We start from the raw sequence: 23,014 nt of genomic DNA on the forward strand, positions 1-23,014 counted from the left end.
TGTGGGCTCCTGCTGTTAAATTAACGTTTTTTTTTCGTCGTTGCACCACCCAGACCATCCTGTGGTATGTCCCGACTTGTCCCGACTTTGCTCGGCTGACGCGAAAGCTGACGCTTGGAAATCGCCCTTATGTAAAGGACAGGCACTATAGACGGCTGTGAGAGGTGAGGTGTGGCGGGTACCAAAACGCGACATTTTCTGCTCCTTGTGCCAAAACAAAAAAAGAAAAAAACCGACGCAGTCGGTAAGACTTTTTTATATTCTTCTTTTTGCTTTTTCATCCTATTTTTCCCATTTTTTCGATTTTTAAATTAAGGTTTTGTTTCGTCGTTGCACCACCCAGACCATCCTGTAGTATGTCCCGACTTGTCCCGACTTTGCTCGGCTGACGCGAAAGCTGACGCTTGGAAATCGCCCTTATGTAAAGGACAGGCACTATAAACGGCTGTGAGAGGTGAGGTGTGGCGAGGTACCAAAACGGGATATTTTCTGCTCCTTCTTCCAAAACAAAAAAAGAAAAAAACCAACGCAGTCGGTAGGACTCGAACCTACGCTCCCAGAGGGAATCTGATTTCTAGTCAGACGCCTTAACCACTCGGCCACGACTGCTTGTAGGAGAAGCACCCCTCGAAACGTGAAAAACCCAACCGATTGCGTCTGCGCAGAATGTTGACAGGAAACGAAAACCGTGCACTGATTACGGCAGGGCTACTATCGCTATGACACGAGCCATTACGGAAGCGTTAAAATCTTCGCCCGGACAGGGACTTGAACCCTGGACCCTTAGGTTAAAAGCCTAATGCTCTACCGACTGAGCTATTCGGGCTTTGGCTTGTTGTGGCTGGAGCTGCTTCAAGCAACGTGATTAACTGGAACGTGTGTGAAGGCTTCTGGCGCTACTGGCGACTCCACCGACTTCTCACTGACGCTGGTAGCAGCCCACAGCGGACCAGTGCCTCTTCTCCCTTTATTCCGGTGCTGACAGTAACTGCATCACGTGCCTGCTTTCCCCGATTACGTTCGGTTGAAGTTAAGGAAGAAGGGCGACCAACGACAGTTCGAAGGCCAAAACATAGAGCGTTGTTTGCGCAAACAGTTCCGTTCCGGTACCGGCAATCGAACCCGGGCCTCCTGGGTGAAAGCCAGGTATCCTAACCACTAGACCACACAGAACTTGCTTGAGAACAGTGAGATTTATTCCGTCTCTTCTCGTATTTTGTGCTGAATCTGGACTCAGTGCTGTTCTCTGCTTGCGATCATATCTGCGCCTACAGACCGGCATGGCGCACAGTTCAAAATTGACTGTCCATTGCTGTGTGCATCGCATTTTGCTTGTAACAGGGGAGGAGAAATATCAAACTTGTTACGTCGTCATAATTGGAAGTAAACATTTTGACGCTGAGGAGTGCACTCCGTGTGGATAACGGACGACAGTTAAGTACGTTCCCTAGCAACAGCAACGCCGTTAATGCAGTCATGATGTACAGAAAATTAAATGCCCCGGGTGAGGATCGAACTCACGACCTTAAGATTATGAGACTTACGCGCAACCTACTGCGCTACCGATGCACGCTGGAGACGACTTCCCAGGAAACTAGCTAAGCCTCACATATTAGAGACAGACAGTTTGCGCTTTCTGAACAATCTGTTGTCTTGCTACACGTACTGTCCCGACTCTCTAGATTAAACTGCAGCCGCAGCTATACAGCTATAAGGTCCTGAGGCTGACGCATCTCAAGCGAGCAATCCGCGTGGCAGCATTGTAGATAGAAGAGCAAAATAATGCATCCACCGGGAATCGAACCCGGGCCGCCCTCGTGGTGGCCGAGCATTCTACCACTTTTTTTTTGTTGTTCTCATTTTGTTCGTTGCACTTGTTTGGGGGCGGACGTCCGATGACGCCCGTTCAAGTTCATCGTTGACTCAGTCCTTCATTAGAGGGAGCAGATAACCCTCTGACCGAACACGCTGAGTTATCGTGCCGGCATACCTTAACATTAGGAGACTTAGGCACTACCTACTGCGCTACCGAGACACAAACCACAGAGCCACAGATGCTCGACAAGCTATCCATGCAATACGAGCAGCTGTTGGCAGGGAAAGTGGGATTGCCACCCAGCGACGTCGAAAAAAGGGCTAAACTCGCGGAGTCCTCCACTACACTGCCTTAAAACGACCGCTCATCATTATCGTGTGAGTAACCTTGCGTCAGCGGCGACGAGTCTTGCCCAAAGACGTAGCGTGCTTGGAGGCGCTGCCCGAATGCGTGTGGATGCACCCTCCTACCTCGTAATGCGCCTGCAGCTCCTATAGCCGTGGGCCGCTGCCGGCGGGCGGGAAGCCGACACAGCGCGGCGTTGAGAGCAGCGGCACTGCAGTGGTGTTGTAATTATGAGCATAGTTTCCTTCCAAGCAGTTGATTCGGGTTCGATTCCCGGCCACCGCAAGTGGCGCTAATATTTCCCTATCATTATGTGGGCTCCTGCTGTTAAATTAACGTTTTTTTTTCGTCGTTGCACCACCCAGACCATCCTGTGGTATGTCCCGACTTGTCCCGACTTTGCTCGGCTGACGCGAAAGCTGACGCTTGGAAATCGCCCTTATGTAAAGGACAGGCACTATAGACGGCTGTGAGAGGTGAGGTGTGGCGGGTACCAAAACGCGACATTTTCTGCTCCTTGTGCCAAAACAAAAAAAGAAAAAAACCGACGCAGTCGGTAAGACTTTTTTATATTCTTCTTTTTGCTTTTTCATCCTATTTTTCCCATTTTTTCGATTTTTAAATTAAGGTTTTGTTTCGTCGTTGCACCACCCAGACCATCCTGTAGTATGTCCCGACTTGTCCCGACTTTGCTCGGCTGACGCGAAAGCTGACGCTTGGAAATCGCCCTTATGTAAAGGACAGGCACTATAAACGGCTGTGAGAGGTGAGGTGTGGCGAGGTACCAAAACGGGATATTTTCTGCTCCTTCTTCCAAAACAAAAAAAGAAAAAAACCAACGCAGTCGGTAGGACTCGAACCTACGCTCCCAGAGGGAATCTGATTTCTAGTCAGACGCCTTAACCACTCGGCCACGACTGCTTGTAGGAGAAGCACCCCTCGAAACGTGAAAAACCCAACCGATTGCGTCTGCGCAGAATGTTGACAGGAAACGAAAACCGTGCACTGATTACGGCAGGGCTACTATCGCTATGACACGAGCCATTACGGAAGCGTTAAAATCTTCGCCCGGACAGGGACTTGAACCCTGGACCCTTAGGTTAAAAGCCTAATGCTCTACCGACTGAGCTATTCGGGCTTTGGCTTGTTGTGGCTGGAGCTGCTTCAAGCAACGTGATTAACTGGAACGTGTGTGAAGGCTTCTGGCGCTACTGGCGACTCCACCGACTTCTCACTGACGCTGGTAGCAGCCCACAGCGGACCAGTGCCTCTTCTCCCTTTATTCCGGTGCTGACAGTAACTGCATCACGTGCCTGCTTTCCCCGATTACGTTCGGTTGAAGTTAAGGAAGAAGGGCGACCAACGACAGTTCGAAGGCCAAAACATAGAGCGTTGTTTGCGCAAACAGTTCCGTTCCGGTACCGGCAATCGAACCCGGGCCTCCTGGGTGAAAGCCAGGTATCCTAACCACTAGACCACACAGAACTTGCTTGAGAACAGTGAGATTTATTCCGTCTCTTCTCGTATTTTGTGCTGAATCTGGACTCAGTGCTGTTCTCTGCTTGCGATCATATCTGCGCCTACAGACCGGCATGGCGCACAGTTCAAAATTGACTGTCCATTGCTGTGTGCATCGCATTTTGCTTGTAACAGGGGAGGAGAAATATCAAACTTGTTACGTCGTCATAATTGGAAGTAAACATTTTGACGCTGAGGAGTGCACTCCGTGTGGATAACGGACGACAGTTAAGTACGTTCCCTAGCAACAGCAACGCCGTTAATGCAGTCATGATGTACAGAAAATTAAATGCCCCGGGTGAGGATCGAACTCACGACCTTAAGATTATGAGACTTACGCGCAACCTACTGCGCTACCGATGCACGCTGGAGACGACTTCCCAGGAAACTAGCTAAGCCTCACATATTAGAGACAGACAGTTTGCGCTTTCTGAACAATCTGTTGTCTTGCTACACGTGCTGTCCCGACTCTCTAGATTAAACTGCAGCCGCAGCTATACAGCTATAAGGTCCTGAGGCTGACGCATCTCAAGCGAGCAATCCGCGTGGCAGCATTGTAGATAGAAGAGCAAAATAATGCATCCACCGGGAATCGAACCCGGGCCGCCCTCGTGGTGGCCGAGCATTCTACCACTTTTTTTTTGTTGTTCTCATTTTGTTCGTTGCACTTGTTTGGGGGCGGACGTCCGATGACGCCCGTTCAAGTTCATCGTTGACTCAGTCCTTCATTAGAGGGAGCAGATAACCCTCTGACCGAACACGCTGAGTTATCGTGCCGGCATACCTTAACATTAGGAGACTTAGGCACTACCTACTGCGCTACCGAGACACAAACCACAGAGCCACAGATGCTCGACAAGCTATCCATGCAATACGAGCAGCTGTTGGCAGGGAAAGTGGGATTGCCACCCAGCGACGTCGAAAAAAGGGCTAAACTCGCGGAGTCCTCCACTACACTGCCTTAAAACGACCGCTCATCATTATCGTGTGAGTAACCTTGCGTCAGCGGCGACGAGTCTTGCCCAAAGACGTAGCGTGCTTGGAGGCGCTGCCCGAATGCGTGTGGATGCACCCTCCTACCTCGTAATGCGCCTGCAGCTCCTATAGCCGTGGGCCGCTGCCGGCGGGCGGGAAGCCGACACAGCGCGGCGTTGAGAGCAGCGGCACTGCAGTGGTGTTGTAATTATGAGCATAGTTTCCTTCCAAGCAGTTGATTCGGGTTCGATTCCCGGCCACCGCAAGTGGCGCTAATATTTCCCTATCATTATGTGGGCTCCTGCTGTTAAATTAACGTTTTTTTTTCGTCGTTGCACCACCCAGACCATCCTGTGGTATGTCCCGACTTGTCCCGACTTTGCTCGGCTGACGCGAAAGCTGACGCTTGGAAATCGCCCTTATGTAAAGGACAGGCACTATAAACGGCTGTGAGAGGTGAGGTGTGGCGAGGTACCAAAACGGGATATTTTCTGCTCCTTCTTCCAAAACAAAAAAAGAAAAAAACCAACGCAGTCGGTAGGACTCGAACCTACGCTCCCAGAGGGAATCTGATTTCTAGTCAGACGCCTTAACCACTCGGCCACGACTGCTTGTAGGAGAAGCACCCCTCGAAACGTGAAAAACCCAACCGATTGCGTCTGCGCAGAATGTTGACAGGAAACGAAAACCGTGCACTGATTACGGCAGGGCTACTATCGCTATGACACGAGCCATTACGGAAGCGTTAAAATCTTCGCCCGGACAGGGACTTGAACCCTGGACCCTTAGGTTAAAAGCCTAATGCTCTACCGACTGAGCTATTCGGGCTTTGGCTTGTTGTGGCTGGAGCTGCTTCAAGCAACGTGATTAACTGGAACGTGTGTGAAGGCTTCTGGCGCTACTGGCGACTCCACCGACTTCTCACTGACGCTGGTAGCAGCCCACAGCGGACCAGTGCCTCTTCTCCCTTTATTCCGGTGCTGACAGTAACTGCATCACGTGCCTGCTTTCCCCGATTACGTTCGGTTGAAGTTAAGGAAGAAGGGCGACCAACGACAGTTCGAAGGCCAAAACATAGAGCGTTGTTTGCGCAAACAGTTCCGTTCCGGTACCGGCAATCGAACCCGGGCCTCCTGGGTGAAAGCCAGGTATCCTAACCACTAGACCACACAGAACTTGCTTGAGAACAGTGAGATTTATTCCGTCTCTTCTCGTATTTTGTGCTGAATCTGGACTCAGTGCTGTTCTCTGCTTGCGATCATATCTGCGCCTACAGACCGGCATGGCGCACAGTTCAAAATTGACTGTCCATTGCTGTGTGCATCGCATTTTGCTTGTAACAGGGGAGGAGAAATATCAAACTTGTTACGTCGTCATAATTGGAAGTAAACATTTTGACGCTGAGGAGTGCACTCCGTGTGGATAACGGACGACAGTTAAGTACGTTCCCTAGCAACAGCAACGCCGTTAATGCAGTCATGATGTACAGAAAATTAAATGCCCCGGGTGAGGATCGAACTCACGACCTTAAGATTATGAGACTTACGCGCAACCTACTGCGCTACCGATGCACGCTGGAGACGACTTCCCAGGAAACTAGCTAAGCCTCACATATTAGAGACAGACAGTTTGCGCTTTCTGAACAATCTGTTGTCTTGCTACACGTACTGTCCCGACTCTCTAGATTAAACTGCAGCCGCAGCTATACAGCTATAAGGTCCTGAGGCTGACGCATCTCAAGCGAGCAATCCGCGTGGCAGCATTGTAGATAGAAGAGCAAAATAATGCATCCACCGGGAATCGAACCCGGGCCGCCCTCGTGGTGGCCGAGCATTCTACCACTTTTTTTTTGTTGTTCTCATTTTGTTCGTTGCACTTGTTTGGGGGCGGACGTCCGATGACGCCCGTTCAAGTTCATCGTTGACTCAGTCCTTCATTAGAGGGAGCAGATAACCCTCTGACCGAACACGCTGAGTTATCGTGCCGGCATACCTTAACATTAGGAGACTTAGGCACTACCTACTGCGCTACCGAGACACAAACCACAGAGCCACAGATGCTCGACAAGCTATCCATGCAATACGAGCAGCTGTTGGCAGGGAAAGTGGGATTGCCACCCAGCGACGTCGAAAAAAGGGCTAAACTCGCGGAGTCCTCCACTACACTGCCTTAAAACGACCGCTCATCATTATCGTGTGAGTAACCTTGCGTCAGCGGCGACGAGTCTTGCCCAAAGACGTAGCGTGCTTGGAGGCGCTGCCCGAATGCGTGTGGATGCACCCTCCTACCTCGTAATGCGCCTGCAGCTCCTATAGCCGTGGGCCGCTGCCGGCGGGCGGGAAGCCGACACAGCGCGGCGTTGAGAGCAGCGGCACTGCAGTGGTGTTGTAATTATGAGCATAGTTTCCTTCCAAGCAGTTGATTCGGGTTCGATTCCCGGCCACCGCAAGTGGCGCTAATATTTCCCTATCATTATGTGGGCTCCTGCTGTTAAATTAACGTTTTTTTTTCGTCGTTGCACCACCCAGACCATCCTGTGGTATGTCCCGACTTGTCCCGACTTTGCTCGGCTGACGCGAAAGCTGACGCTTGGAAATCGCCCTTATGTAAAGGACAGGCACTATAGACGGCTGTGAGAGGTGAGGTGTGGCGGGTACCAAAACGCGACATTTTCTGCTCCTTGTGCCAAAACAAAAAAAGAAAAAAACCGACGCAGTCGGTAAGACTTTTTTATATTCTTCTTTTTGCTTTTTCATCCTATTTTTCCCATTTTTTCGATTTTTAAATTAAGGTTTTGTTTCGTCGTTGCACCACCCAGACCATCCTGTAGTATGTCCCGACTTGTCCCGACTTTGCTCGGCTGACGCGAAAGCTGACGCTTGGAAATCGCCCTTATGTAAAGGACAGGCACTATAAACGGCTGTGAGAGGTGAGGTGTGGCGAGGTACCAAAACGGGATATTTTCTGCTCCTTCTTCCAAAACAAAAAAAGAAAAAAACCAACGCAGTCGGTAGGACTCGAACCTACGCTCCCAGAGGGAATCTGATTTCTAGTCAGACGCCTTAACCACTCGGCCACGACTGCTTGTAGGAGAAGCACCCCTCGAAACGTGAAAAACCCAACCGATTGCGTCTGCGCAGAATGTTGACAGGAAACGAAAACCGTGCACTGATTACGGCAGGGCTACTATCGCTATGACACGAGCCATTACGGAAGCGTTAAAATCTTCGCCCGGACAGGGACTTGAACCCTGGACCCTTAGGTTAAAAGCCTAATGCTCTACCGACTGAGCTATTCGGGCTTTGGCTTGTTGTGGCTGGAGCTGCTTCAAGCAACGTGATTAACTGGAACGTGTGTGAAGGCTTCTGGCGCTACTGGCGACTCCACCGACTTCTCACTGACGCTGGTAGCAGCCCACAGCGGACCAGTGCCTCTTCTCCCTTTATTCCGGTGCTGACAGTAACTGCATCACGTGCCTGCTTTCCCCGATTACGTTCGGTTGAAGTTAAGGAAGAAGGGCGACCAACGACAGTTCGAAGGCCAAAACATAGAGCGTTGTTTGCGCAAACAGTTCCGTTCCGGTACCGGCAATCGAACCCGGGCCTCCTGGGTGAAAGCCAGGTATCCTAACCACTAGACCACACAGAACTTGCTTGAGAACAGTGAGATTTATTCCGTCTCTTCTCGTATTTTGTGCTGAATCTGGACTCAGTGCTGTTCTCTGCTTGCGATCATATCTGCGCCTACAGACCGGCATGGCGCACAGTTCAAAATTGACTGTCCATTGCTGTGTGCATCGCATTTTGCTTGTAACAGGGGAGGAGAAATATCAAACTTGTTACGTCGTCATAATTGGAAGTAAACATTTTGACGCTGAGGAGTGCACTCCGTGTGGATAACGGACGACAGTTAAGTACGTTCCCTAGCAACAGCAACGCCGTTAATGCAGTCATGATGTACAGAAAATTAAATGCCCCGGGTGAGGATCGAACTCACGACCTTAAGATTATGAGACTTACGCGCAACCTACTGCGCTACCGATGCACGCTGGAGACGACTTCCCAGGAAACTAGCTAAGCCTCACATATTAGAGACAGACAGTTTGCGCTTTCTGAACAATCTGTTGTCTTGCTACACGTGCTGTCCCGACTCTCTAGATTAAACTGCAGCCGCAGCTATACAGCTATAAGGTCCTGAGGCTGACGCATCTCAAGCGAGCAATCCGCGTGGCAGCATTGTAGATAGAAGAGCAAAATAATGCATCCACCGGGAATCGAACCCGGGCCGCCCTCGTGGTGGCCGAGCATTCTACCACTTTTTTTTTGTTGTTCTCATTTTGTTCGTTGCACTTGTTTGGGGGCGGACGTCCGATGACGCCCGTTCAAGTTCATCGTTGACTCAGTCCTTCATTAGAGGGAGCAGATAACCCTCTGACCGAACACGCTGAGTTATCGTGCCGGCATACCTTAACATTAGGAGACTTAGGCACTACCTACTGCGCTACCGAGACACAAACCACAGAGCCACAGATGCTCGACAAGCTATCCATGCAATACGAGCAGCTGTTGGCAGGGAAAGTGGGATTGCCACCCAGCGACGTCGAAAAAAGGGCTAAACTCGCGGAGTCCTCCACTACACTGCCTTAAAACGACCGCTCATCATTATCGTGTGAGTAACCTTGCGTCAGCGGCGACGAGTCTTGCCCAAAGACGTAGCGTGCTTGGAGGCGCTGCCCGAATGCGTGTGGATGCACCCTCCTACCTCGTAATGCGCCTGCAGCTCCTATAGCCGTGGGCCGCTGCCGGCGGGCGGGAAGCCGACACAGCGCGGCGTTGAGAGCAGCGGCACTGCAGTGGTGTTGTAATTATGAGCATAGTTTCCTTCCAAGCAGTTGATTCGGGTTCGATTCCCGGCCACCGCAAGTGGCGCTAATATTTCCCTATCATTATGTGGGCTCCTGCTGTTAAATTAACGTTTTTTTTTCGTCGTTGCACCACCCAGACCATCCTGTGGTATGTCCCGACTTGTCCCGACTTTGCTCGGCTGACGCGAAAGCTGACGCTTGGAAATCGCCCTTATGTAAAGGACAGGCACTATAAACGGCTGTGAGAGGTGAGGTGTGGCGAGGTACCAAAACGGGATATTTTCTGCTCCTTCTTCCAAAACAAAAAAAGAAAAAAACCAACGCAGTCGGTAGGACTCGAACCTACGCTCCCAGAGGGAATCTGATTTCTAGTCAGACGCCTTAACCACTCGGCCACGACTGCTTGTAGGAGAAGCACCCCTCGAAACGTGAAAAACCCAACCGATTGCGTCTGCGCAGAATGTTGACAGGAAACGAAAACCGTGCACTGATTACGGCAGGGCTACTATCGCTATGACACGAGCCATTACGGAAGCGTTAAAATCTTCGCCCGGACAGGGACTTGAACCCTGGACCCTTAGGTTAAAAGCCTAATGCTCTACCGACTGAGCTATTCGGGCTTTGGCTTGTTGTGGCTGGAGCTGCTTCAAGCAACGTGATTAACTGGAACGTGTGTGAAGGCTTCTGGCGCTACTGGCGACTCCACCGACTTCTCACTGACGCTGGTAGCAGCCCACAGCGGACCAGTGCCTCTTCTCCCTTTATTCCGGTGCTGACAGTAACTGCATCACGTGCCTGCTTTCCCCGATTACGTTCGGTTGAAGTTAAGGAAGAAGGGCGACCAACGACAGTTCGAAGGCCAAAACATAGAGCGTTGTTTGCGCAAACAGTTCCGTTCCGGTACCGGCAATCGAACCCGGGCCTCCTGGGTGAAAGCCAGGTATCCTAACCACTAGACCACACAGAACTTGCTTGAGAACAGTGAGATTTATTCCGTCTCTTCTCGTATTTTGTGCTGAATCTGGACTCAGTGCTGTTCTCTGCTTGCGATCATATCTGCGCCTACAGACCGGCATGGCGCACAGTTCAAAATTGACTGTCCATTGCTGTGTGCATCGCATTTTGCTTGTAACAGGGGAGGAGAAATATCAAACTTGTTACGTCGTCATAATTGGAAGTAAACATTTTGACGCTGAGGAGTGCACTCCGTGTGGATAACGGACGACAGTTAAGTACGTTCCCTAGCAACAGCAACGCCGTTAATGCAGTCATGATGTACAGAAAATTAAATGCCCCGGGTGAGGATCGAACTCACGACCTTAAGATTATGAGACTTACGCGCAACCTACTGCGCTACCGATGCACGCTGGAGACGACTTCCCAGGAAACTAGCTAAGCCTCACATATTAGAGACAGACAGTTTGCGCTTTCTGAACAATCTGTTGTCTTGCTACACGTACTGTCCCGACTCTCTAGATTAAACTGCAGCCGCAGCTATACAGCTATAAGGTCCTGAGGCTGACGCATCTCAAGCGAGCAATCCGCGTGGCAGCATTGTAGATAGAAGAGCAAAATAATGCATCCACCGGGAATCGAACCCGGGCCGCCCTCGTGGTGGCCGAGCATTCTACCACTTTTTTTTTGTTGTTCTCATTTTGTTCGTTGCACTTGTTTGGGGGCGGACGTCCGATGACGCCCGTTCAAGTTCATCGTTGACTCAGTCCTTCATTAGAGGGAGCAGATAACCCTCTGACCGAACACGCTGAGTTATCGTGCCGGCATACCTTAACATTAGGAGACTTAGGCACTACCTACTGCGCTACCGAGACACAAACCACAGAGCCACAGATGCTCGACAAGCTATCCATGCAATACGAGCAGCTGTTGGCAGGGAAAGTGGGATTGCCACCCAGCGACGTCGAAAAAAGGGCTAAACTCGCGGAGTCCTCCACTACACTGCCTTAAAACGACCGCTCATCATTATCGTGTGAGTAACCTTGCGTCAGCGGCGACGAGTCTTGCCCAAAGACGTAGCGTGCTTGGAGGCGCTGCCCGAATGCGTGTGGATGCACCCTCCTACCTCGTAATGCGCCTGCAGCTCCTATAGCCGTGGGCCGCTGCCGGCGGGCGGGAAGCCGACACAGCGCGGCGTTGAGAGCAGCGGCACTGCAGTGGTGTTGTAATTATGAGCATAGTTTCCTTCCAAGCAGTTGATTCGGGTTCGATTCCCGGCCACCGCAAGTGGCGCTAATATTTCCCTATCATTATGTGGGCTCCTGCTGTTAAATTAACGTTTTTTTTTCGTCGTTGCACCACCCAGACCATCCTGTGGTATGTCCCGACTTGTCCCGACTTTGCTCGGCTGACGCGAAAGCTGACGCTTGGAAATCGCCCTTATGTAAAGGACAGGCACTATAGACGGCTGTGAGAGTTGAGGTGTGGCGGGTACCAAAACGCGACATTTTCTGCTCCTTGTGCCAAAACAAAAAAAGAAAAAAACCGACGCAGTCGGTAAGACTTTTTTATATTCTTCTTTTTGCTTTTTCATCCTATTTTTCCCATTTTTTCGATTTTTAAATTAAGGTTTTGTTTCGTCGTTGCACCACCCAGACCATCCTGTAGTATGTCCCGACTTGTCCCGACTTTGCTCGGCTGACGCGAAAGCTGACGCTTGGAAATCGCCCTTATGTAAACGACAGGCACTATAAACGGCTGTGAGAGGTGAGGTGTGGCGAGGTACCAAAACGGGATATTTTCTGCTCCTTCTTCCAAAACAAAAAAAGAAAAAAAACCAACGCAGTCGGTAGGACTCGAACCTACGCTCCCAGAGGGAATCTGATTTCTAGTCAGACGCCTTAACCACTCGGCCACGACTGCTTGTAGGACAAGCAACCCTCGAAACGTGAAAAACACAACCGATTGCGTCTGCGCAGAATGTTGACAGGAAACAAAAACCGTGCACTGATTACGGCAGGGCTACTATCGCTATGACACGAGACATTACGGAAGCGTTAAAATCTTCGCCCGGACAGGGACTTGAACCCTGGACCCTTAGGTTAAAAGCCTAATGCTCTACCGACTGAGCTATTCGGGCTTTGGCTTGTTGCGGCTGGAGCTGCTTCAAGCAACGTGATTAACTGGAACGTGTGTGTAGGCTTCTGGCGCTACTGGCGACTTCACCGACTTCTCACTGACGCTGGTAGCAGCCCACAGCGGACCAGTGCCTCTTCTCCCTTTATTCCGGTGCTGACAGTAACTGCATCACGTGCCTGCTTTCCCCGATTACGTTCGGTTGAAGCTAAGGAAGAAGGGCGACCAACGACAGTTCGAAGGCCAAAACATAGAGCGTTGTGTGCGCAAACAGTTCCGTTCCGGTACCGGCAATCGAACCCGGGCCTCCTGGGTGAAAGCCAGGTATCCTAGCCACTAGACCACACAGAACTTGCTTGACAACAGTGAGATTTACTCCGTCTCTTCTCGTATTTTGTGCTGAATCTGGACTAAGTGCTGTTCTCTGCTTGCGATCATATCTGCGCCTACAGACCGGCATGGCGCACAGTTCAAAATTGACTGTCCATTGCTGTGTGCATCGCATTTTTCTTGTAACAGGGGAGGAGAAATATCAAACTTGTTACGTCGTCATAATTGGAAGTAAACATTTTGACGCTGAGGAGTGCACTTCGAGTGGATAACGGACGACAGTTAAGTACGATCCCTAGCATCAGCAACGCCGTTAATGCAGCCATGATGTACAGAAAATTAAATGCCCCGGGTGAGGATAGAACTCACGACCTTAAGATTATGAGACTTACGCGCTGCCTACTGCGCTACCGAGGCACGCGGGAGACGACCTACCAGGAAACTAGCTAAGCCTCACATATTAGAGATAGACAGTTTGCGCTTTCTGAACAATCTGTTGTCTTGCTACACGTGCTGTCCCGACTCTCTAGATTAAACTGCAGCCGCAGCTATACAGCTATAAGGTCCTGGGCTGACGCATCTCAAGCGAGCAATCCGCGTGGCAGCATTGTAGCCAGAAGAGCAAAATAATGCATCCACCGGGAATCGAACCCGGGCCACCCTCGTGGTGGCCGAGCATTCTACCACTTTTGTTGTTGTTGTTGTTGTTCTCATTTTGTTCGTTGCAGTTGTTGGGGGGCGGACGTCCGATGACGCCCGTTCAAGTTCATCGTTGACTCAGTCCTTCATTAGAGGGAGCAGATAACCCTCTGACCGAACACGCTGAGTTATCGTGCCGGCATACCTTAAGATTATGAGACTTAGGCACTACCTACTGCGCTACCGACACACAAACCACTGAGCCACAGATGCTCGACAAGCTACCCATGCAATACGAGCAGCTGTTGGCAGGGAATGTGGGATTGCCACCCAGCGACGTCGAAAAAAGGACTAAACTCGCGGAGTCCTCCACTACACTGCCTTAAAACGACCGCTCATCACTATCGTGTGAGTAACCTTGCGTCAGCGGCGACGAGTCTTGCCCAAAGACGTAGCGTGCTTGGAGGCGCTGCCCGAATGCGTGTGGATGCACCCTCCTACCTCGTAATGCGCCTGCAGCTCCTATAGCCGTGGGCCGCTGCCGGCGGGCGGGAAGCCGACACAGCGCGGCGTTGCGAGCAGTGGCACTGCAGTGGTGTTGTAATTATGAGCATAGTTTCCTGCCAAGCAGTTGATTCGGGTTCGATTCCCGGCCACCGCAAGTGGCGCTAATATTTCCCTGTCATTATGTGGGCTCCTGCTGTTAAATTAACGTTTTTTTTTTTCGTCGTTGCACCACCCAGACCATCCTGTGGTATGTCCCGACTTGTCCCGACTTTGCTCGGCTGACGCGAAAGCTGACGCTTGGAAATCGCCCTTATGTAAAGGACAGGCACTATAGACGGCTGTGAGAGGTGAGGTGTGGCGGGTACCAAAACGCGATATTTTCTGCTCCTTCTTCCAAAACAAAAAAAGAAAAAACCGACGCAGTCGGTAAGACATTTTTATATTCTTCTTTTTGCTTTTTCATCCTATGTTTCCCATTTTTTTCGATTTTTAAATTAAGGTTTTGTTTCGTCGTTGCACCACCCAGACCATCCTGTAGTATGTCCCGACTTGTCCCGACTTTGCTCGGCTGACGCGAAAGCTGACGCTTGGAAATCGCCCTTATGTAAAGGACAGGCACTATAGACGGCTGTGAGAGTTGAGGTGTGGCGGGTACCAAAACGCGACATTTTCTGCTCCTTGTGCCAAAACAAAAAAAGAAAAAAACCGACGCAGTCGGTAAGACTTTTTTATATTCTTCTTTTTGCTTTTTCATCCTATTTTTCCCATTTTTTCGATTTTTAAATTAAGGTTTTGTTTCGTCGTTGCACCACCCAGACCATCCTGTAGTATGTCCCGACTTGTCCCGACTTTGCTCGGCTGACGCGAAAGCTGACGCTTGGAAATCGCCCTTATGTAAACGACAGGCACTATAAACGGCTGTGAGAGGTGAGGTGTGGCGAGGTACCAAAACGGGATATTTTCTGCTCCTTCTTCCAAAACAAAAAAAGAAAAAAAACCAACGCAGTCGGTAGGACTCGAACCTACGCTCCCAGAGGGAATCTGATTTCTAGTCAGACGCCTTAACCACTCGGCCACGACTGCTTGTAGGACAAGCAACCCTCGAAACGTGAAAAACACAACCGATTGCGTCTGCGCAGAATGTTGACAGGAAACAAAAACCGTGCACTGATTACGGCAGGGCTACTATCGCTATGACACGAGACATTACGGAAGCGTTAAAATCTTCGCCCGGACAGGGACTTGAACCCTGGACCCTTAGGTTAAAAGCCTAATGCTCTACCAACTGAGCTATTCGGGCTTTGGCTTGTTGCGGCTGGAGCTGCTTCAAGCAACGTGATTAACTGGGACGTGTGTGTAGGCTTCTGGCGCTACTGGCGACTTCACCGACTTCTCACTGACGCTGGTAGCAGCCCACAGCGGACCAGTGCCTCTTCTCCCTTTATTCCGGTGCTGACAGTAACTGCATCACGTGCCTGCTTTCCCCGATTACGTTCGGTTGAAGCTAAGGAAGAAGGGCGACCAACGACAGTTCGAAGGCCAAAACATAGAGCGTTGTGTGCGCAAACAGTTCCGTTCCGGTACCGGCAATCGAACCCGGGCCTCCTGGGTGAAAGCCAGGTATCCTAGCCACTAGACCACACAGAACTTGCTTGACAACAGTGAGATTTACTCCGTCTCTTCTCGTATTTTGTGCTGAATCTGGACTAAGTGCTGTTCTCTGCTTGCGATCATATCTGCGCCTACAGACCGGCATGGCGCACAGTTCAAAATTGACTGTCCATTGCTGTGTGCATCGCATTTTGCTTGTAACAGGGGAGGAGAAATATCAAACTTGTTACGTCGTCATAATTGGAAGTAAACATTTTGACGCTGAGGAGTGCACTTCGAGTGGATAACGGACGACAGTTAAGTACGTTCCCTAGCAACAGCAACGCCGTTAATGCAGCCATGATGTACAGAAAATTAAATGCCCCGGGTGAGGATAGAACTCACGACCTTAAGATTATGAGACTTACGCGCTGCCTACTGCGCTACCGAGGCACGCGGGAGACGACCTACCAGGAAACTAGCTAAGCCTCACATATTAGAGATAGACAGTTTGCGCTTTCTGAACAATCTGTTGTCTTGCTACACGTGCTGTCCCGACTCTCTAGATTAAACTGCAGCCGCAGCTATACAGCTATAAGGTCCTGGGCTGACGCATCTCAAGCGAGCAATCCGCGTGGCAGCATTGTAGCCAGAAGAGCAAAATAATGCATCCACCGGGAATCGAACCCGGGCCACCCTCGTGGTGGCCGAGCATTCTACCACTTTTGTTGTTGTTGTTGTTGTTCTCATTTTGTTCGTTGCAGTTGTTGGGGGGCGGACGTCCGATGACGCCCGTTCAAGTTCATCGTTGACTCAGTCCTTCATTAGAGGGAGCAGATAACCCTCTGACCGAACACGCTGAGTTATCGTGCCGGCATACCTTAAGATTATGAGACTTAGGCACTACCTACTGCGCTACCGACACACAAACCACTGAGCCACAGATGCTCGACAAGCTACCAATGCAATACGAGCAGCTGTTGGCAGGGAAAGTGGGATTGCCACCCAGCGACGTCGAAAAAAGGACTAAACTCGCGGAGTCCTCCACTACACTGCCTTAAAACGACCGCTCATCACTATAGTGTGAGTAACCTTGCGTCAGCGGCGACGAGTCTTGCCCAAAGACGTAGCGTGCTTGGAGGCGCTGCCCGAATGCGTGTGGATGCACCCTCCTACCTCGTAATGCGCCTGCAGCTCCTATAGCCGTGGGCCGCTGCCGGCGGGCGGGAAGCCGACACAGCGCGGCGTTGCGAGCAGTGGCACTGCAGTGGTGTTGTAATTATGAGCATAGTTTCCTGCCAAGCAGTTGATTCGGGTTCGATTCCCGGCCACCGCAAGTGGCGCTAATATTTCCCTGTCATTATGTGGGCTCCTGCTGTTAAATTAACGTTTTTTTTTTTTCGTCGTTGCACCACCCAGACCATCCTGTGGTATGTCCCGACTTGTCCCGACTTTGCTCGGCTGACGCGAAAGCTGACGCTTGGAAATCGCCCTTATGTAAAGGACAGGCACTATAGACGGCTGTGAGAGGTGAGGTGTGGCGGGTACCAAAACGCGATATTTTCTGCTCCTTCTTCCAAAACAAAAAAAGAAAAAACCGACGCAGTCGGTAAGACATTTTTATATTCTTCTTTTTGCTTTTTCATCCTATGTTTCCCATTTTTTTCGATTTTTAAATTAAGGTTTTGTTTCGTCGTTGCACCACCCAGACCATCCTGTAGTATGTCCCGACTTGTCCCGACTTTGCTCGGCTGACGCGAAAGCTGACGCTTGGAAATCGCCCTTATGTAAAGGACAGGCACTATAGACGGCTGTGAGAGTTGAGGTGTGGCGGGTACCAAAACGCGACATTTTCTGCTCCTTGTGCCAAAACAAAAAAAGAAAAAAACCGACGCAGTCGGTAAGACTTTTTTATATTCTTCTTTTTGCTTTTTCATCCTATTTTTCCCATTTTTTCGATTTTTAAATTAAGGTTTTGTTTCGTCGTTGCACCACCCAGACCATCCTGTAGTATGTCCCGACTTGTCCCGACTTTGCTCGGCTGACGCGAAAGCTGACGCTTGGAAATCGAGCTTATGTAAACGACAGGCACTATAAACGGCTGTGAGAGGTGAGGTGTGGCGAGGTACCAAAACGGGATATTTTCTGCTCCTTCTTCCAAAACAAAAAAAGAAAAAAAACCAACGCAGTCGGTAGGACTCGAACCTACGCTCCCAGAGGGAATCTGATTTCTAGTCAGACGCCTTAACCACTCGGCCACGACTGCTTGTAGGACAAGCAACCCTCGAAACGTGAAAAACACAACCGATTGCGTCTGCGCAGAATGTTGACAGGAAACAAAAACCGTGCACTGATTACGGCAGGGCTACTATCGCTATGACACGAGACATTACGGAAGCGTTAAAATCTTCGCCCGGACAGGGACTTGAACCCTGGACCCTTAGGTTAAAAGCCTAATGCTCTACCAACTGAGCTATTCGGGCTTTGGCTTGTTGCGGCTGGAGCTGCTTCAAGCAACGTGATTAACTGGGACGTGTGTGTAGGCTTCTGGCGCTACTGGCGACTTCACCGACTTCTCACTGACGCTGGTAGCAGCCCACAGCGGACCAGTGCCTCTTCTCCCTTTATTCCGGTGCTGACAGTAACTGCATCACGTGCCTGCTTTCCCCGATTACGTTCGGTTGAAGCTAAGGAAGAAGGGCGACCAACGACAGTTCGAAGGCCAAAACATAGAGCGTTGTGTGCGCAAACAGTTCCGTTCCGGTACCGGCAATCGAACCCGGGCCTCCTGGGTGAAAGCCAGGTATCCTAGCCACTAGACCACACAGAACTTGCTTGACAACAGTGAGATTTACTCCGTCTCTTCTCGTATTTTGTGCTGAATCTGGACTAAGTGCTGTTCTCTGCTTGCGATCATATCTGCGCCTACAGACCGGCATGGCGCACAGTTCAAAATTGACTGTCCATTGCTGTGTGCATCGCATTTTGCTTGTAACAGGGGAGGAGAAATATCAAACTTGTTACGTCGTCATAATTGGAAGTAAACATTTTGACGCTGAGGAGTGCACTTCGAGTGGATAACGGACGACAGTTAAGTACGTTCCCTAGCAACAGCAACGCCGTTAATGCAGCCATGATGTACAGAAAATTAAATGCCCCGGGTGAGGATAGAACTCACGACCTTAAGATTATGAGACTTACGCGCTGCCTACTGCGCTACCGAGGCACGCGGGAGACGACCTACCAGGAAACTAGCTAAGCCTCACATATTAGAGATAGACAGTTTGCGCTTTCTGAACAATCTGTTGTCTTGCTACACGTGCTGTCCCGACTCTCTAGATTAAACTGCAGCCGCAGCTATACAGCTATAAGGTCCTGGGCTGACGCATCTCAAGCGAGCAATCCGCGTGGCAGCATTGTAGCCAGAAGAGCAAAATAATGCATCCACCGGGAATCGAACCCGGGCCACCCTCGTGGTGGCCGAGCATTCTACCACTTTTGTTGTTGTTGTTGTTGTTCTCATTTTGTTCGTTGCAGTTGTTGGGGGGCGGACGTCCGATGACGCCCGTTCAAGTTCATCGTTGACTCAGTCCTTCATTAGAGGGAGCAGATAACCCTCTGACCGAACACGCTGAGTTATCGTGCCGGCATACCTTAAGATTATGAGACTTAGGCACTACCTACTGCGCTACCGACACACAAACCACTGAGCCACAGATGCTCGACAAGCTACCAATGCAATACGAGCAGCTGTTGGCAGGGAAAGTGGGATTGCCACCCAGCGACGTCGAAAAAAGGACTAAACTCGCGGAGTCCTCCACTACACTGCCTTAAAACGACCGCTCATCACTATAGTGTGAGTAACCTTGCGTCAGCGGCGACGAGTCTTGCCCAAAGACGTAGCGTGCTTGGAGGCGCTGCCCGAATGCGTGTGGATGCACCCTCCTACCTCGTAATGCGCCTGCAGCTCCTATAGCCGTGGGCCGCTGCCGGCGGGCGGGAAGCCGACACAGCGCGGCGTTGCGAGCAGTGGCACTGCAGTGGTGTTGTAATTATGAGCATAGTTTCCTGCCAAGCAGTTGATTCGGGTTCGATTCCCGGCCACCGCAAGTGGCGCTAATATTTCCCTGTCATTATGTGGGCTCCTGCTGTTAAATTAACGTTTTTTTTTTTCGTCGTTGCACCACCCAGACCATCCTGTGGTATGTCCCGACTTGTCCCGACTTTGCTCGGCTGACGCGAAAGCTGACGCTTGGAAATCGCCCTTATGTAAAGGACAGGCACTATAGACGGCAGTGAGAGGTGAGGTGTGGCGGGTACCAAAACGCGATATTTTCTGCTCCTTCTTCCAAAACAAAAAAAGAAAAAACCGACGCAGTCGGTAAGACATTTTTATATTCTTCTTTTTGCTTTTTCATCCTATGTTTCCCATTTTTTTCGATTTTTAAATTAAGGTTTTGTTTCGTCGTTGCACCACCCAGACCATCCTGTGGTATGTCCCGACTTGTCCCGACTTTGCTCGGCTGACGCGAAAGCTGACGCTTGGAAATCGCCCTTATGTAAAGGACAGGCACTATAGACGGCTGTGAGAGGTGAGGTGTGGCGGGTACCAAAACGCGACATTTTCTGCTCCTTGTGCCAAAACAAAAAAAGAAAAAAACCGACGCAGTCGGTAAGACTTTTTTATATTCTTCTTTTTGCTTTTTCATCCTATTTTTCCCATTTTTTCGATTTTTAAATTAAGGTTTTGTTTCGTCGTTGCACCACCCAGACCATCCTGTAGTATGTCCCGACTTGTCCCGACTTTGCTCGGCTGACGCGAAAGCTGACGCTTGGAAATCGCCCTTATGTAAACGACAGGCACTATAAACGGCTGTGAGAGGTGAGGTGTGGCGAGGTACCAAAACGGGATATTTTCTGCTCCTTCTTCCAAAACAAAAAAAGAAAAAAAACCAACGCAGTCGGTAGGACTCGAACCTACGCTCCCAGAGGGAATCTGATTTCTAGTCAGACGCCTTAACCACTCGGCCACGACTGCTTGTAGGACAAGCAACCCTCGAAACGTGAAAAACACAACCGATTGCGTCTGCGCAGAATGTTGACAGGAAACAAAAACCGTGCACTGATTACGGCAGGGCTACTATCGCTATGACACGAGACATTACGGAAGCGTTAAAATCTTCGCCCGGACAGGGACTTGAACCCTGGACCCTTAGGTTAAAAGCCTAATGCTCTACCAACTGAGCTATTCGGGCTTTGGCTTGTTGCGGCTGGAGCTGCTTCAAGCAACGTGATTAACTGGGACGTGTGTGTAGGCTTCTGGCGCTACTGGCGACTTCACCGACTTCTCACTGACGCTGGTAGCAGCCCACAGCGGACCAGTGCCTCTTCTCCCTTTATTCCGGTGCTGACAGTAACTGCATCACGTGCCTGCTTTCCCCGATTACGTTCGGTTGAAGCTAAGGAAGAAGGGCGACCAACGACAGTTCGAAGGCCAAAACATAGAGCGTTGTGTGCGCAAACAGTTCCGTTCCGGTACCGGCAATCGAACCCGGGCCTCCTGGGTGAAAGCCAGGTATCCTAGCCACTAGACCACACAGAACTTGCTTGACAACAGTGAGATTTACTCCGTCTCTTCTCGTATTTTGTGCTGAATCTGGACTAAGTGCTGTTCTCTGCTTGCGATCATATCTGCGCCTACAGACCGGCATGGCGCACAGTTCAAAATTGACTGTCCATTGCTGTGTGCATCGCATTTTGCTTGTAACAGGGGAGGAGAAATATCAAACTTGTTACGTCGTCATAATTGGAAGTAAACATTTTGACGCTGAGGAGTGCACTTCGAGTGGATAACGGACGACAGTTAAGTACGTTCCCTAGCAACAGCAACGCCGTTAATGCAGCCATGATGTACAGAAAATTAAATGCCCCGGGTGAGGATAGAACTCACGACCTTAAGATTATGAGACTTACGCGCTGCCTACTGCGCTACCGAGGCACGCGGGAGACGACCTACCAGGAAACTAGCTAAGCCTCACATATTAGAGATAGACAGTTTGCGCTTTCTGAACAATCTGTTGTCTTGCTACACGTGCTGTCCCGACTCTCTAGATTAAACTGCAGCCGCAGCTATACAGCTATAAGGTCCTGGGCTGACGCATCTCAAGCGAGCAATCCGCGTGGCAGCATTGTAGCCAGAAGAGCAAAATAATGCATCCACCGGGAATCGAACCCGGGCCACCCTCGTGGTGGCCGAGCATTCTACCACTTTTGTTGTTGTTGTTGTTGTTCTCATTTTGTTCGTTGCAGTTGTTGGGGGGCGGACGTCCGATGACGCCCGTTCAAGTTCATCGTTGACTCAGTCCTTCATTAGAGGGAGCAGATAACCCTCTGACCGAACACGCTGAGTTATCGTGCCGGCATACCTTAAGATTATGAGACTTAGGCACTACCTACTGCGCTACCGACACACAAACCACTGAGCCACAGATGCTCGACAAGCTACCAATGCAATACGAGCAGCTGTTGGCAGGGAAAGTGGGATTGCCACCCAGCGACGTCGAAAAAAGGACTAAACTCGCGGAGTCCTCCACTACACTGCCTTAAAACGACCGCTCATCACTATAGTGTGAGTAACCTTGCGTCAGCGGCGACGAGTCTTGCCCAAAGACGTAGCGTGCTTGGAGGCGCTGCCCGAATGCGTGTGGATGCACCCTCCTACCTCGTAATGCGCCTGCAGCTCCTATAGCCGTGGGCCGCTGCCGGCGGGCGGGAAGCCGACACAGCGCGGCGTTGCGAGCAGTGGCACTGCAGTGGTGTTGTAATTATGAGCATAGTTTCCTGCCAAGCAGTTGATTCGGGTTCGATTCCCGGCCACCGCAAGTGGCGCTAATATTTCCCTGTCATTATGTGGGCTCCTGCTGTTAAATTAACGTTTTTTTTTTTCGTCGTTGCACCACCCAGACCATCCTGTGGTATGTCCCGACTTGTCCCGACTTTGCTCGGCTGACGCGAAAGCTGACGCTTGGAAATCGCCCTTATGTAAAGGACAGGCACTATAGACGGCTGTGAGAGGTGAGGTGTGGCGGGTACCAAAACGCGATATTTTCTGCTCCTTCTTCCAAAACAAAAAAAGAAAAAACCGACGCAGTCGGTAAGACATTTTTATATTCTTCTTTTTGCTTTTTCATCCTATGTTTCCCATTTTTTTCGATTTTTAAATTAAGGTTTTGTTTCGTCGTTGCACCACCCAGACCATCCTGTAGTATGTCCCGACTTGTCCCGACTTTGCTCGGCTGACGCGAAAGCTGACGCTTGGAAATCGCCCTTATGTAAAGGAC

At 50.4% G+C, this 23,014-nt stretch overlaps 32 non-coding genes across 32 annotated transcripts; all 32 read right to left on the bottom strand.

The window, feature by feature from the left end:
• Positions 1–527: 527 nt before the first annotated feature.
• Trnas-aga (transfer RNA serine (anticodon AGA)) lies at positions 528–609 on the bottom strand. Its single transcript has one exon. It is a non-coding gene; the product is annotated as a tRNA-Ser (tRNA).
• Positions 610–753: 144 nt separating this feature from the next.
• Trnak-uuu (transfer RNA lysine (anticodon UUU)) lies at positions 754–826 on the bottom strand. The gene has a single exon. It is a non-coding gene; the product is annotated as a tRNA-Lys (tRNA).
• A 275-nt stretch (positions 827–1,101) lies between these two features.
• Positions 1,102–1,173, bottom strand: Trnae-uuc (transfer RNA glutamic acid (anticodon UUC)). The gene has a single exon. It is a non-coding gene; the product is annotated as a tRNA-Glu (tRNA).
• Positions 1,174–1,496: 323 nt separating this feature from the next.
• On the bottom strand, positions 1,497–1,569 carry Trnam-cau (transfer RNA methionine (anticodon CAU)). Its single transcript has one exon. It is a non-coding gene; the product is annotated as a tRNA-Met (tRNA).
• Positions 1,570–3,000: 1,431 nt separating this feature from the next.
• On the bottom strand, positions 3,001–3,082 carry Trnas-aga (transfer RNA serine (anticodon AGA)). The gene has a single exon. It is a non-coding gene; the product is annotated as a tRNA-Ser (tRNA).
• Positions 3,083–3,226: 144 nt separating this feature from the next.
• Trnak-uuu (transfer RNA lysine (anticodon UUU)) lies at positions 3,227–3,299 on the bottom strand. Its single transcript has one exon. It is a non-coding gene; the product is annotated as a tRNA-Lys (tRNA).
• A 275-nt stretch (positions 3,300–3,574) lies between these two features.
• Positions 3,575–3,646, bottom strand: Trnae-uuc (transfer RNA glutamic acid (anticodon UUC)). Its single transcript has one exon. It is a non-coding gene; the product is annotated as a tRNA-Glu (tRNA).
• A 323-nt stretch (positions 3,647–3,969) lies between these two features.
• Positions 3,970–4,042, bottom strand: Trnam-cau (transfer RNA methionine (anticodon CAU)). The gene has a single exon. It is a non-coding gene; the product is annotated as a tRNA-Met (tRNA).
• A 1,141-nt stretch (positions 4,043–5,183) lies between these two features.
• Positions 5,184–5,265, bottom strand: Trnas-aga (transfer RNA serine (anticodon AGA)). Its single transcript has one exon. It is a non-coding gene; the product is annotated as a tRNA-Ser (tRNA).
• Positions 5,266–5,409: 144 nt separating this feature from the next.
• Trnak-uuu (transfer RNA lysine (anticodon UUU)) lies at positions 5,410–5,482 on the bottom strand. The gene has a single exon. It is a non-coding gene; the product is annotated as a tRNA-Lys (tRNA).
• A 275-nt stretch (positions 5,483–5,757) lies between these two features.
• On the bottom strand, positions 5,758–5,829 carry Trnae-uuc (transfer RNA glutamic acid (anticodon UUC)). Its single transcript has one exon. It is a non-coding gene; the product is annotated as a tRNA-Glu (tRNA).
• A 323-nt stretch (positions 5,830–6,152) lies between these two features.
• On the bottom strand, positions 6,153–6,225 carry Trnam-cau (transfer RNA methionine (anticodon CAU)). Its single transcript has one exon. It is a non-coding gene; the product is annotated as a tRNA-Met (tRNA).
• A 1,431-nt stretch (positions 6,226–7,656) lies between these two features.
• Positions 7,657–7,738, bottom strand: Trnas-aga (transfer RNA serine (anticodon AGA)). The gene has a single exon. It is a non-coding gene; the product is annotated as a tRNA-Ser (tRNA).
• A 144-nt stretch (positions 7,739–7,882) lies between these two features.
• On the bottom strand, positions 7,883–7,955 carry Trnak-uuu (transfer RNA lysine (anticodon UUU)). The gene has a single exon. It is a non-coding gene; the product is annotated as a tRNA-Lys (tRNA).
• Positions 7,956–8,230: 275 nt separating this feature from the next.
• Trnae-uuc (transfer RNA glutamic acid (anticodon UUC)) lies at positions 8,231–8,302 on the bottom strand. The gene has a single exon. It is a non-coding gene; the product is annotated as a tRNA-Glu (tRNA).
• A 323-nt stretch (positions 8,303–8,625) lies between these two features.
• Trnam-cau (transfer RNA methionine (anticodon CAU)) lies at positions 8,626–8,698 on the bottom strand. Its single transcript has one exon. It is a non-coding gene; the product is annotated as a tRNA-Met (tRNA).
• Positions 8,699–9,839: 1,141 nt separating this feature from the next.
• Positions 9,840–9,921, bottom strand: Trnas-aga (transfer RNA serine (anticodon AGA)). The gene has a single exon. It is a non-coding gene; the product is annotated as a tRNA-Ser (tRNA).
• A 144-nt stretch (positions 9,922–10,065) lies between these two features.
• On the bottom strand, positions 10,066–10,138 carry Trnak-uuu (transfer RNA lysine (anticodon UUU)). Its single transcript has one exon. It is a non-coding gene; the product is annotated as a tRNA-Lys (tRNA).
• A 275-nt stretch (positions 10,139–10,413) lies between these two features.
• Positions 10,414–10,485, bottom strand: Trnae-uuc (transfer RNA glutamic acid (anticodon UUC)). Its single transcript has one exon. It is a non-coding gene; the product is annotated as a tRNA-Glu (tRNA).
• Positions 10,486–10,808: 323 nt separating this feature from the next.
• On the bottom strand, positions 10,809–10,881 carry Trnam-cau (transfer RNA methionine (anticodon CAU)). Its single transcript has one exon. It is a non-coding gene; the product is annotated as a tRNA-Met (tRNA).
• A 1,432-nt stretch (positions 10,882–12,313) lies between these two features.
• Trnas-aga (transfer RNA serine (anticodon AGA)) lies at positions 12,314–12,395 on the bottom strand. Its single transcript has one exon. It is a non-coding gene; the product is annotated as a tRNA-Ser (tRNA).
• Positions 12,396–12,539: 144 nt separating this feature from the next.
• On the bottom strand, positions 12,540–12,612 carry Trnak-uuu (transfer RNA lysine (anticodon UUU)). Its single transcript has one exon. It is a non-coding gene; the product is annotated as a tRNA-Lys (tRNA).
• Positions 12,613–13,282: 670 nt separating this feature from the next.
• On the bottom strand, positions 13,283–13,355 carry Trnam-cau (transfer RNA methionine (anticodon CAU)). The gene has a single exon. It is a non-coding gene; the product is annotated as a tRNA-Met (tRNA).
• Positions 13,356–15,085: 1,730 nt separating this feature from the next.
• On the bottom strand, positions 15,086–15,167 carry Trnas-aga (transfer RNA serine (anticodon AGA)). The gene has a single exon. It is a non-coding gene; the product is annotated as a tRNA-Ser (tRNA).
• Positions 15,168–15,311: 144 nt separating this feature from the next.
• On the bottom strand, positions 15,312–15,384 carry Trnak-uuu (transfer RNA lysine (anticodon UUU)). Its single transcript has one exon. It is a non-coding gene; the product is annotated as a tRNA-Lys (tRNA).
• Positions 15,385–16,054: 670 nt separating this feature from the next.
• On the bottom strand, positions 16,055–16,127 carry Trnam-cau (transfer RNA methionine (anticodon CAU)). Its single transcript has one exon. It is a non-coding gene; the product is annotated as a tRNA-Met (tRNA).
• A 1,731-nt stretch (positions 16,128–17,858) lies between these two features.
• Positions 17,859–17,940, bottom strand: Trnas-aga (transfer RNA serine (anticodon AGA)). Its single transcript has one exon. It is a non-coding gene; the product is annotated as a tRNA-Ser (tRNA).
• Positions 17,941–18,084: 144 nt separating this feature from the next.
• On the bottom strand, positions 18,085–18,157 carry Trnak-uuu (transfer RNA lysine (anticodon UUU)). The gene has a single exon. It is a non-coding gene; the product is annotated as a tRNA-Lys (tRNA).
• A 670-nt stretch (positions 18,158–18,827) lies between these two features.
• On the bottom strand, positions 18,828–18,900 carry Trnam-cau (transfer RNA methionine (anticodon CAU)). The gene has a single exon. It is a non-coding gene; the product is annotated as a tRNA-Met (tRNA).
• Positions 18,901–20,630: 1,730 nt separating this feature from the next.
• On the bottom strand, positions 20,631–20,712 carry Trnas-aga (transfer RNA serine (anticodon AGA)). The gene has a single exon. It is a non-coding gene; the product is annotated as a tRNA-Ser (tRNA).
• A 144-nt stretch (positions 20,713–20,856) lies between these two features.
• Positions 20,857–20,929, bottom strand: Trnak-uuu (transfer RNA lysine (anticodon UUU)). The gene has a single exon. It is a non-coding gene; the product is annotated as a tRNA-Lys (tRNA).
• Positions 20,930–21,599: 670 nt separating this feature from the next.
• Positions 21,600–21,672, bottom strand: Trnam-cau (transfer RNA methionine (anticodon CAU)). Its single transcript has one exon. It is a non-coding gene; the product is annotated as a tRNA-Met (tRNA).
• Between the last annotated feature and the right edge of the window lie 1,342 nt (positions 21,673–23,014).

Source organism: Schistocerca gregaria, unplaced genomic scaffold, assembly GCF_023897955.1.
Source record: "Schistocerca gregaria isolate iqSchGreg1 unplaced genomic scaffold, iqSchGreg1.2 ptg000337l, whole genome shotgun sequence".
NCBI classification, from domain to species: domain Eukaryota; kingdom Metazoa; phylum Arthropoda; class Insecta; order Orthoptera; family Acrididae; genus Schistocerca; species Schistocerca gregaria.